This window comes from Sorghum bicolor, chromosome 8, assembly GCF_000003195.3.
Source record: "Sorghum bicolor cultivar BTx623 chromosome 8, Sorghum_bicolor_NCBIv3, whole genome shotgun sequence".
NCBI classification, from domain to species: Eukaryota; Viridiplantae; Streptophyta; class Magnoliopsida; order Poales; family Poaceae; genus Sorghum; species Sorghum bicolor.
The window spans coordinates 49987281-50000877 of record NC_012877.2 but is presented as its reverse complement, the minus strand read 5'-3'; positions in this window follow the sequence as shown (position 1 = coordinate 50000877).

Genomic DNA, 13597 nt, shown 5'->3' with positions numbered 1-13597 from the left:
CTCCACTCAAGGAGGCCATATGTGTTGAATTGACTATCGACAGCCAGACTTTGCTGATGACCTTCTTTGTCATCAGTGGAAAAGGTGCATACAATTTGCTATTGGGGAGAGATTGGATTCATGCTAATTGTTGTATTCCTTCTACAATGCACCAATGCGTGGTTCAGTGGGTAGGTGACAAGATTGAAATTGTCCCGGGAGATTCCTCATATGTCATTGCATCTGCAGAATCAGATACTTATGAGAGGACAAGATGCATTTCAGGGGAAGTTTGGGAGAAGGATTTTCTCAAGGTTGCCGATTATGAAATTCCACCGATCCAAACAGTCGGTTCTGATGAGGGGTTTTAATGGATAGGTTCACCGATGATGGAAAGTTAGGTCAAGGGTTTACATCGGCTGATGATTTAGTAGAAGTAGATATAGGTAATGGTGATAAACCAAGAGCTACTTTTATTAGTGCTAAGTTAGATTCTGAGTGTAAGCAACAATTAACCGATTTGTTAAAGGAATATAAAGATTGCTTTGCTTGGGATTATACCGAGATGCCTAGTTTGGACCGATCAATTGTTGAACATCGGTTGCCTATTAAGTCTGGGTTTCGGCCGCATCAGCAGCCAGCACGCCGATGCAATCCTAATATTCTTCCTGATATTAAGGCTGAAATAACCAAGCTTATTGAAGCTAAATTTATTCGGCAGTGTCGGTATGCCGAATGGATTTCCAATGTCGCCCCCATTTGTAAGAAGAATGGGAAGCTTCGTGTGTGCATTGACTTTAGGAATCTCAATAAAGCTACGCCGATGGATGGTTATCCAATGCTAGTTGCCGATCTGTTGGTTGATGCTGCAGCTGGACATCGAATTATTAGCTTTATGGATTGCAATGCAGGTTACAATCAAATATTCATGGCTAAAGAAGATATTCCTAAGACTGCATTTAGGTGTCGTGGTCATGTTGGATTGTTTGAATAGATAGTCATGACTTTTGGCTTGAAAAATGCTGGTGCTATTCATCAGAGAGCCATGAATTTTATTTTCCATGAGTTCATCGGCAAGTTAGTAGAGATCTATATTGATGATATGGTGGTTAAGTCTGGGGATTTCGTAAAGCATCTAGCCAATTTGCCAAAGGTGTTGGAATGCACAAGAAAGCATGGTTTAAAATGAATTCTAATAAATGTGCATTTGGTGTATCGGCAGGACAATTTCTTGGTTTCATGGTGCATCAAAGAGGGATTGAAATTAGCAGGAGATCTATTGATGCCATTAACAAAATAGTTGATCCCACCAATAAGACTGAACTTCAATCATTGATCGGCAAGATTAATTTTATTAGACGATTTATATCTAATCTATTAGGTAAAATTCGTGTTTTCAGTCCTTTTCTTAGGCTAAAAGCTGATCAAGAATTTGTGTGGGGAAATGAGCAACAATTAGCCTTGGTTGAAATCAAGAATTATTTGGCAAATCCTCCAGTTTTGGTTCCACCGCAACAAGGGAAGCCCTTCAGATTATATTTGTCTACCGACGATGTGGTCATCAGTTCGGCTCTCATTCAAGAATTTGAGCGGAAGGAGCGTGTAATTTATTATCTGAGTAGAAGATTGGTGGATGCTGAAACAAGGTATTCGACAATTGAAAAGTTGTGCTTATGTTTATACTTTTCTTGTATCAAATTGAGACATTATTTGCTATCGGCCGAATACACTGTTATATGCAAAGATGATGTGGTCTGATACATGTTATCATTGCCAATTATGAGTGGTAGAATCGGCAAGTGGATATTAGCATTATCGGAATTTGATCTGCGCTATGAATCGGCTAAAGCGGTTAAAGGGCAAATTATGGCCGATTTTGTAACTCAGCATTGAGGTGTACTGGATGCTTTGGAAATCGTTCCTTAGACGCTCTTCTTTGATGGGTCTACTTGTGATCGGGGGGCAGGAATCGGTTTAGTACTAATTTCTCCTTGGGGAAAGAAGTAAGAATTTTTTTGTCGATTGTTGCCATGTCAACAAATAATCAAGCTGAGTACCAAGCTTTGATCAAAGGATTGGAATTATTGAAGGAAGTTCATGCCGATGCTCTTGAAATTTTCGGCAATTCCATGCTTGTTATAAACCAATTGGTTGGAATTTATGAATGCCGAAGTGAGGTTTTGATAGCCTATTATGAAAGATGCATACAACTGTTAAGGGAATTCAAGGATTTCCAATTAGAGCATATTCCTCGGTTGCATAATGAAGAAGCCAACCGATTGGCTCAACACGCATCGCGGTGTCAACCCATCTTAGACATATTATCGGCAGTCAGTGCCGATGATTGGAGAAAGGAAATTATTGATTATTTAAAAGATCCATCCAGGAAAGTTGAGAGGCGTGTTAGGTTTTAAGCTACAAAGTATGTTCTCCTTGAAGAAGAGTATTACCGAACGATAGATGGAGTCTTGCTTAAGTCCTCGGGTGACGATGAATCTAGAAGCTTGATGGGCGAAATTCATGAAGGAGTGTGTGGGGCACATCAATCAGCTTTCAAGATGAAATGGATGATTAGGAGAAATGGATATTATTGGCCAACTATACTTGAAGATTGCTTTAAATATTTCAAGGGATGTCAAGGATGTCAGAAGTTTGGCAATATTCAAAGGGCACCCGCATCGGCTATGAACCCCATTATTAAACCTTGGCCATTTCGGAGCTGGGCTATTGATCTCATCGGTCAGATTTATCCACCATCAAGCAAAGGGCATAAGTTTATCTTAGTTGCCACTGATTATTTTACTAAGTGGGTTGAGGCTATTCCTTTGAAGAAAGTAACATCGGCCAATACGCTTTACTTGCATCATTTCCTGTGCGAGCCGGGCATGAGCAACTCTATCGGCAAGACGCTGGGTGGCCTTCTGATACTGGAGTTGGCGGCTCTCTAAGTGGGCAGCTTGGAAGAGGACTTCTTCTGCATCGGCTGGAATTTGACCACGGAGGGTCTTGAATATAGCTTTAGCTGGATCAGAGTCATCCACTAGCTGGGCTGTGTCCTGGTGCAGCAGAGCTAACAAATCTTCCAACTTGGCTTTGATTTCTACCGATGAGACCCCAACTGCCTGAGAAGAACTTGCTTCTTCGCCTTCATCATCGGAAATATCGATGGCAAAGGAAAAAATACTGTCTGGAGAGTCTTGTTCCTAGAAAAAGAAGAAGATAAGTTACTCAAGGATTAAGTATTGATAATGTGAAGTGTGAAGATCCGATAACTTACTTGCTTTAGGGTAATTTCCTGCCTCTGGCGTGGGGATGCAGCTGGTACTATAGTTTGATCGGCTGGGGTTGCCGATGCAGCGACTTCAACTGAAAAGTTACAAGGATGATTATAGCTTATTAAACAAATTCATCGGTAATAATTCTGTGATCAGTACTTTACCTTGAGGGGGTATAGTGATGGTCTGTTCTAGAGGGACGGCTGATGACATGCCCAGATCAGCCGGATCGGTGATCAGTTCAGAAACATCGGCAGGTGCTTCTTGCGGCTGGGGTACTGGTCGAGGAGCAGAAGGTGCCTCTCGCGTCTAGGGTTCTGGTGGAGAAGGAGATGATGGTACCTGGATCGGGGACACTGCACGAGGTGGAGAAGATGGTGCTGTCTTGTGGCACTTTGGTTGGGTCTTGGTGCTTTTGGGACCCTTTCTCTTGGTGGGAGCTTGACTGGACTGGGGGCATCGGCACCCGATGTTTGAGTACTCCTGGTTTTTGCCGATTTGCCAGTCTGCTATTACAGAAAATAAAGTTTCATGAGTTGGGTATAAGAAAGAGTACTGATGAAGTTTTAATTAAAGTTATCGATGAAGTTCCCGTTGCAGCCGATGTACCCTGAGAAGATGAAGTGAGTATGGCATGAATTCGGTATATATAAAAAAATTTTATTAAGAGTTTTACCTTGAAAGCCTGTGCTAGGGTAGCAGCAGCGACGGATGGAGATACTTTCGATCGTTTGGTGGTCGTCTTCTTGAAGCGTACGTTCCGATGCATCAGGGCTGCTTGACTTGGCACGTTGTGGCCGATCAGAGAAATCAGGCCTGATTGAAGAAGCTCAATCGGCCTTCCACTTATGCTAATTGTCGGCGCTGGGTTATCGACCTGTTCAAAATAGTATAAGTAAATTACCGAGAAGATTAAAGATGACAAAGGAACTGACGTATCGATAAGAGACTTACAATGTTATCAGGGATCTTGTAGTCGGAGTCGATCATGCTGCGGTATGTATGAGCTGATGCCCTGAACAAATGTTCCTTCCATTCTTCCCAACAATGTTTATACAACTGAGTGATGAAGAGAGCTGGAACCCAGGCCGATAGATCGACGTCTATCGTATCGGCATTTGGATGGAGCTAGGCTATCCTTATCCATTCAAGTCCATGGGTTATTGTCTCTCTTGGTTTCTCCACATCGGCATAACAAAGTCTGATCGGCAGTTGGCCAAAAGCTAGTTGGCGAGCTAGTGCCGATGTGTTGTAAAACTCATAGGTGGGGTTGGTGTTCTTCCCGCTGCCAAAAGTGTTCACTGGGATTGCCCTCGGAGTGATGATTCCCATCATCAAGTCATTATCCTTGTTGAGAGCATCGTCAAAAGGATGGAAGGTGAGCGGGAATCTGGTTTCTGGATATTCATAAGGCATTCATACTCGCTGATCTTTGGAGAGGCCATCATACAAGGTTTGGAAGAATCGGCCGATCTAGTTTTCATTGCAGCCGTGCCAGGGAGAACTATGGCAGCTTCACCATAATTGAGGGGTGAGTGAGTTGCTGATTCATCATCGGCCAGTTCATAATCTTCAGCAATGTCTTTGGGGAATTGTTGTGCGAAGAAATCAAACCAAAGGCGTTTGTGCATATGAACATTGAGCCACATGTTGATGAACCACCAAGGACCTCCTAGATTGCCAATGGGTTCACCTAGCAAGAGTTTCTGGGTCACTTGATGGAGGAGATGGTAGACGGAGCCTAACAGATATCGGCCAAGAGGGAATCGGCCACCATCGGCTAACCTTTCTGCTGCCGATAAGTAGATGGAGGTTGGTCCTACCGATCGGCTATAGAAGATGAATTTGTCTAGCCACATGTTCAGGAAAATGACGTGTTCTCTCTGACCAACTGGCCTCGTTCTTTGATACTTCTGGATATACCCTGACCAGCCACCGATGATGCGGGTTTCTACTTTGCGTTCAGCCTTGCGATCGAACAATTGACCATCATCGCCAGTCGCGATGTCTAAACCAGTGAGCATGAGGACATCGGCGAGAGTGGGGGAAGCTGGGCCGTGACCGAAAAGGAAAGCATTGAAAGTATCCGACCAGAAGTATGAAGCAGCTATCAGTAGTGATTCATTCCTTTCCATATCGGCAATAGATAGCCTAATGCACTGGTCTAGTTTGCGTTCACCCCAGTATACTTCATTTGTATTGTCTACCCTCAAGAACCAATCCTTCCATCCTTTGGTGGAACTTGGCCAGGATCGGAGGGTATCTTTCCACAGATCTAACGAAAAGTTCTTGGCTCTAAAGGGAATTCTATATGTCTCTCCATTAATCAGAATGGGAGGATCCGGATTACCCAGTGGACCAAGGAATTGAAGGTGAGGTTGCTCGGTAGGAATAACAATTTTCTCGCTTAGTTCCTAAGGTTTGAAGATCGGAAGAATAGAGGAAAAGAAAGAAGAAAGAAAGATGCTAAGTAAGTAGACTTGCAAAAGGTAAAGAGGTGCGGTAAAGAAAGAAAAGATGGGAATAGATTAACCTCAGGGACGACGAAGTTGACGGCCATTTCTTCCCGGAGAAGAAGAAGATCGAAAACTTGAAAAATCGTTGGGGGAGATTTTGCAGAAGTTCTTGAGCTCTTCGACAATGTCGCCGCCAGAGAGATGGGTTTGGAGGATGAAGGATGGCAAGGTAGAGAAAGAGTACCAAGGATGGAAGTATTTATAGGGTAAAGTGAGTAGGGGTATTTCTGACTTATCTCTTTACTGTATCTGTGAAATTCAAGGGTGTTCAAATGGATATGGTAACTATTCGCACGGTAATCAAGGGATTGTGCAGGTGATTTGATAGCAAGCGGTCATGATTTGACAGCAAGTGGTCCTGATCGTCGCTCCCAAGAGTTTATTGACGGTGTGCATTTTTTGTTATGTGTGGCCGAGGCAAACAAACGCGATCGTTTCATGTGATGCCCATGCGCCATATGTAAGAATACAATGGAATATTCTAGCTTAAGGACTCTTCATTCACACTTATTCAAGTCGAGTTTCATGCCAAACTATAATTGTTGGATGAAGCATGGAGAAACTGGGGTTGTAACGAAACAAGGTGAAGAAGAACATTGGGGTGATGATGACATTATTGTTGAATATGGTGTCTTCAATGATACTGCAATGGGAGAAGCTTTAGAAGAAGTAGGGGCAGAAGAGGAGCCCGCTGATGATCATGGTCAGGTTCATTCGTGATGCACAAAGAGAATATGAAAGTGAAAAGGAGAAGATCAAGTTCGACCGCATGCTAGAGGATCACAAAAAAATTGTTATACCCAAATTGTGATGTGGGGCAGAAAAAGTTGGGTACTACACTAGAACTTTTGAAACAGAAGGCAAAAAAATGGTGTATCTGACAAATGATTTGGGCAGTAACTAAAAATCCAAAAGAAGATGCTTCCAAAGGATAACGAATTGCCCGCCACTAATGTATGAAGCAAAACAGGTAGTCTGCTCTTTTGGATTAAAAATCAAAAAGAGACATGCATGTCCTCATGATTGCATTCTGTACCGCAAGGAGTACAAGAATTTGGATGCATGCCTTGTATGTCATGTGTCACGGTTTAAGATCAAACGAGATGACCTTAGTGATGTTGACGGTGAACGTGCTGTTGATGGTAGATAAGTATCATTTTTATATCAACAAGAGAATAGAGAAAGGGCTTAAAAGCAATCACCAACATAGATATAGGGGTACACTGACAGAATTCCACGAGTTTTGGTGAATTTCTATTTCTGCAAGGGGTGATCAGAAAAGAGCCAAGGGAGACCCACATGTCAGGTTTACATAGAGAGAAACAAGCGAACACGTGAAAAGATATGATCTAGAAGGTTTGAGAAGGCATCAGAACAAAGGAGAACGAAACCTAACACTGGGCCAGGGCTGCCAAGCAGGGCGGGCACCCTGGTGGGTCCACCTGTCAGCCTTAGCTTCGACGTTGGTGCTTAACCGCCTTTGAGGATTAATCTCCTCCGTTAACAAAGGTCGGTTAGATCCAAAGGATGCGGTTCATCCCACCTCCCTATATAAGGAGGGATAGACCCTAGGGTTTGAGGCACCCATTATTTAGATTATTCATTCTTCATCCTCTAGAGAAAAGCTAGGGTTTGGGCTCTAGAGGTGTCCCTTGAATGGATAACCTTTCGCCCTTAGAGTAGATCTAGTCTTCTAGATAGTATAGAGATGGAGAGCGAGGGAGGAGTTTGGAGGAGGCGCCGGCCTGTCGGTGCCTCTTCATCAACTTGTACTTCGACGGGATCAGGCTCTGTCCAGTCCTGAAATGGCTCAGGCTTGGGTCATCAACTTCTTATTCAAGTAAGATTCTTGTTTATATTATTCCTCTAGTTTACGAGTCTCTTTTGAGTGCTTTAATCTAGTGCACTAGGTTAGAGTGTAATCATAGTGTAAGCGTGGTGCTTAGACTAGGGTTACCCGTAGATGCAACCTATATTCCAGATCGGTGGTAGATCACGAATGTGACATTCGTTGAGTCCTTTGTAGTCCACCTCCCATCTATTGGTCTAGGAGGAAGGTCTTTCCGACCTTATTACATGGTAGATTCGTACTATGTTTGCAATCTTCCATAGTAATTTCCCTAGTTGAGTAGCAGAAGACACGGACTACCCAAGTTAGAAGTAGAAACCCATGATTGAGTTATCCTCTCTATACTCCTATTATCGACCTCATACTAGATTGATCTTCCTTTACCTTTTATCTTGTTACCACTTAGATTTTATCCCTAGTATAGTTTATATTCTTTTCACTCACCCTTTTCGAGTTGACTCACACATTTCCCTATGGATATGATATTTAAAACCCTCGTAGTGAGCTACAACGGTATCTGTGCGCTTGCGGATCTTATCTGTGCGCGTCTTAAAATACCAACAAGCTTTCTGCCGCCGTTGCCGAGGAAACGGTTGCTAATTTGACTATGAACCTAGCCTAGCCGTTATCAAAAACAAAAAATACATATATATATATAAAGAAAAAAATCACTCTCTAACTCTCTTCTTATCTTTGTCCTTTCCTTTTTAATCTAAAAAAATCATCATCTCTTCTTTTCTTATCTACATCTTTTTATCCTTTGCCTCATCCCTTCTTTTCTTTTACCATCTTTTGTTAGCATGGATAACAACACTCCTATCAATCAATATGCTAACCCCACGAGCACACACCTTAGACCGCCAGAACATTTAGAGCCTATCACAATTGATGGTTTTGAGATAAGCCCTGATTTCATAGAGTTTGTTCAGAAAGAACCCTTCTTGGGAGAAAGTGAGGAAAACCCATATTCACACCTACAAGAGTTTAACCGGTTTTGTGACCTCATTCGCATAGAGGGCATGCCCGATGAGACCATCTAATGGGAGCTATTTCCGTTCTCTTTAGCAGGAAAAGCTAAACATTGGTATAAACTCAATGTAGAATGTGCACAAGGAGATTGGAAAACACTATACAATGAATTTCTCTCAAAATTCTTTCCCATCTCCAAAGTGGTTGCCCTACGGATAGAGCTTGTAGCTTTTAGACAACTAGAAGAAGAATCTCTTGCCGAATTATGGGATCACTTAACTGACCTCATCCTCACTGGCCCAAACCTTGGTATTCTAGACCCAGTACTTCTTCAACACTTTTATGAAGGCCTTAGAAGGACTCTAGGGAATCCCTTAATATGTCTTCTAGAGGTTCCTTCCTTCATTTGACTGTAAGTGAAGCAATGGCCACAATTGAAAGGATCATTAGTGCAACTGATATCTGGTCTAGAAAACATTCTAAGCTCCCCAGGGAAAAGAAGTTCTCACCAGAACAAAAAGAGGAAGTCTTGATAGCTAAGTTGCAAACACTCCAATCCCGAGATTCAGCTGTCAATCCTAAGCCACCAATACCCCATTGTAAAGATGATGGCTTAGGCTTCGAGTTTTGCAAGATCCTAGTAAATCAATATAAAAACACAATAGCATCTAGAAGAACATTGTCTCAACTACCTTTCCCCCGAAGTGCACATTGGAATAAAAACAAGGATGGTATGTTTAGTGATGTCATAGAAGGCGAGCCAAGCAATTTTAGAAATTATTCTAACTCCTCCCCTTCTATGCCTACATTAGATAACTTATCTCAACCCATTTTTCAATCCATCCTTGATCCCAATGATGCCTCGTATGCTCTCCCTCATGTGTCTCATGATGATCCTAGAAATTCACTAAGACAACCAACCCATAGGATTCATGAAGACCACATGGATGACGAAGAGATGCTACGACATTGGCAGAAATGTGTAGAATGGATGGACAAGGAAGAATCCTTAATGGAATCTAACCTTGCCTCAGTTTCAAATGGTGAGTTTTTAACTCCCTTTGACCTTGATGATGAGGATTATCCATCCATGGAGGAGCCCCTTGACAAGACCAATCCAAGTGACACTCAGCATACTCATGAAGAATCAATCTCGAAGATTGAAGACGAAGATGACATCAATGAGCAAGGAATCTATTACATAACCACCTCATCAAAACCATGCTCATATGAGACATCTCCCAATTCAATTGGTCTCTCAACTTCCTAGTACATGAGATCTTCGACCCCCTTATGCTCCCTGTTCCTAAAGATTTCAAAAGGGTGGTTGTAGATGCATATGTGTGTCATAAATATTGCAGATCTCATTGTGCTCTTGAGGTTGGTGTTGTAGGGGAAACCACTTCACCATGACACATCTTGAAGGTTTCCCAAGGACAAGTTGTGTATCCTAAAACAAGCATTGTTTGAAGATAACATGAGTGTTCTACTATAATGCCCTTGTGAAATGAGCATAGAGATATAATTCTAAAAATATTCCTTCGTGTATTCTTGTCACTAACCTTTCCAGGATTGGAACAAGAATGACAAAGGAACGACAAACGTAGGTATGCCCAACTTATCACCATGCAACATTAATTCAGTTCATCCAAACTTGATTTTTTGCAAAATTCAAGCTTGGGGGAATGACTTCCATGGAAATATCTCTTACCATGTTGCTACATGATCTTGGTTGTCCCTACCCTTAAGACATGCTCAATTTTCTAAAACATTAATTATGCTCTTTCATCACCATTTGAGAAAATCTCTATAGTGCTCTCATACTACCTTCATTTGCTATGGTACATGTTTAGGTTTGAAGTAGTCTCATACATATCTTAAATGAAGCATGGTGCTTAGTTTAGGAATGGTGATCTTACTTTCAACGGGTTTTAAATTAAGCTTGGTGCTTAGGTTAAAATGTCTTCCTAAATCAAATTAGACATGGTGTCTAGGTTGATTTTTGAACCGACAGTATACTATAGTAAACGTTGGATATCTTGTTGGACTAACCCCTGCAGAGAAACTGTTATTATCGAATTGGGAAAGTCCTAAGATGAACTCACATTGGGAATGAAGAGAGAGACATGATCTTCATCCACTTTACACAAGAGGCAACAAATCTAGCAAAAGAGGAGTGCCACAATCATGATTTACAATCAAAGCATGCACTCCTAGAAGGTGAACAAACAAATCTCTGTCATGCCACTAGAAGATAAAGACCAGCATGGAGGAACTTGAGTTGCAATTTCAAGTCGCAACCTCTTGTCAACCATTAATCAACGGGAATCAAGAAAGATTGACAAGAGAAGAACATGCAGCTTTCTGCACCCTCACTTCCTGGATTGAAAGGTTGATGCAAGATGAAGGAAAGACAACTCATCTAAAGAATCCAACTGAGTTCTTCCTCCTCACATGTTCCCATCACTCCAACACGCTGGAATAGAAAGAAGAGCAAAAAGGTCGAACATGAAGAAAAACCAAAAGAGAAATAAAGAGAAGATGGCATGACCAAAAAAGGCCAAGAAGGAAGGAGTGCAACAAAGAGGACAAGTTGTACATGAACAAGATCAAAGACCGACCAACAAAGGGAAGCTGCCAGAAGGTGCTACGGGATCAACATGCTCTAGTATTAAAGGTAACACCTCAACACATTTGATCATCACTTAAAAGCTTCTTCCCTGATTCTAGTATGCACATAAATGAATAATGAAACATGTTTGAGTTGCAACCTTACTTGATCCAACCTAATTAACTCAACATGTTTAGTTCTTTATGCTTGTTCATAGAAGTACTTTCCTGATCTCACTGTCTTTACCAAATGAACTAAAAATGTTGCACATCTCACCATTGGAAGTTGATAATCACAATCATGTAATTATACAATATGCTGAGATAGACTGTCCTTCCATAGTGATCTGATCTACAAAAGATTTTAATGCTAAACTCATACTCATTGTCACCCATGTAAGAATGAACAAAGCACAAAGACATCAACTTTGACTTGCTCAATATGCCTAAGGCTAGAGATAAATGAATGAACTTCTAGTTCTGTCGGTGTTTTCCCACCAACAGAGCCCATGCACTTGATCTCTGCCTTGTCTTTATGAGCAGGACACACTTTGAGAAAAAGATGGAGGAGTTTATCAATTCCTCAAATCATACAAGCGATGTCCCTGCTTATGAACATGCACACTGAGCAAGACGTTGGACGAACTAAGAACATAGGTGACATCATATCAAGAGGTACGGTCATCGAAGTCTCCACCCTTGGGACTAGATGATGCACCTAAGGAGCGAAAATGATAATAAGTCTTATTTGGAGGACTTAAAACTTTGGATCCTCGTCGGGAGGTAAACTCGGTAGTTATCTCTATTTAACTTTTCAATGTTGCATTAGTTTCAATTGCATAAACACTTGCCTGCATTTGCATAATCATATTTCCCTAGCATATTTACTTCTCTACATTAACACTTGCATTAGAAAATAAAATAAATATTTGTTTGTTTTACTGCATCATAATTCTTAAGCCCCATGTGAATAATTTGTGGTGTGTAAAAGCCCACAAGACTATTCACTATGGTGGCATAAAAATAAAAATAAATATGCATTCATCTCAATAGACATTCTTTGCATCATAGAAAATACAAAAATACTAAGAAAGATATCCTAGCGAAACTCTGCTTAGAAGAACAAAGGAAACAATCTCAAAAGCTCTAGACAACTGAGGCTTGGATGGCCAACCACTAACGCCTAATCTGTTCCACAAGCTTTGTTGTCTATTTAAGTTTCACAGGATATGAAGTACCATGAGGAGCTGACAAGCAAGTGGATTTTCTTTCCACTGTGGGAGCACTGTTTCCATGAGTCATCAACACCAATGTTCCACTAGAGGAAGAACATCTCCACCGCCAGTTCGCGACCTCACAAGAATGAACGACTACGTCAACATCCAGCTTGGGGAAGTGCACCCCCATGTATCCAGCTAAGTATTCTCTTCCCTCCATTTTACTTTAGTCCTTGTGAGTTTTCTTAATTAGTTATAATAATCTAAAACAAAATAAAAAGATGTGTTTAGTTTGCTTGATTTTGGTTTTAAAGGAGTTGTTAATAAAAAAAGACTCTATGAATAAAACCCTTACATGGAAATGATGAATAGTTGCTCTACCGTAATTCCTTTGAAGTACCTAGTTTTCAACCTCGAACTCTCCCAAGTTCTAGACACAACTATTTTGATCTAAGATTTGCTCTAAACCTGAAACTTGTGGGTAACATTGCTTGAACCTAAGTCTAGGTAGTTGGTGGATATGATATGGAAAGGTTTGAGCTACTATTTATCTTGTTCGTTGAGATGTTAGAGTTCTAGAGAATTTATCTTTGAAAAATATAAAAATGTTGCATGATGAGTTCCTATATGACGAGAGCTTAAAATCCTACCACAGCCATATATACATGCTTGTAGACTAGGAAAACTTCCACCCATATTTACTGCTTGTGAGCATTGAGTAGACTCAAACTGTGTTGACACTTAGAGACTTGTCATGCGGTTAAAATCAAGATCACGTACACTCCACCCACATATGCTGCTTCTACACTGGAAGTACGCATCCACGTCCACTCCATCTAGATCCACCTAAAATTGTTCTACTCCTACATTGGGAGTGAACAACAAAAACAAACTTCCCATCCATACACCCATTTTCCCCATTGCCATCCAAATAAAGCTCCCAATATTCCAGTTACTACTTTTCATCAATATATCCAAAGAGGCTTGGTTGCTCATAAAAAAGATAAATAAATAAAGAGGACAAATGTCCCAATGAAAAAAAAGAAGAGATTGTGAGCAACCCAGGTTCTCCTAGAATCTTCAAATTCAAAAGAGAGGTATGTATTTTCAAGGAGCAAAAGTAGAATTAGGCTTTCACCATTACCATCATATACTCCCCTTCATAAGCACTCACACCCACCA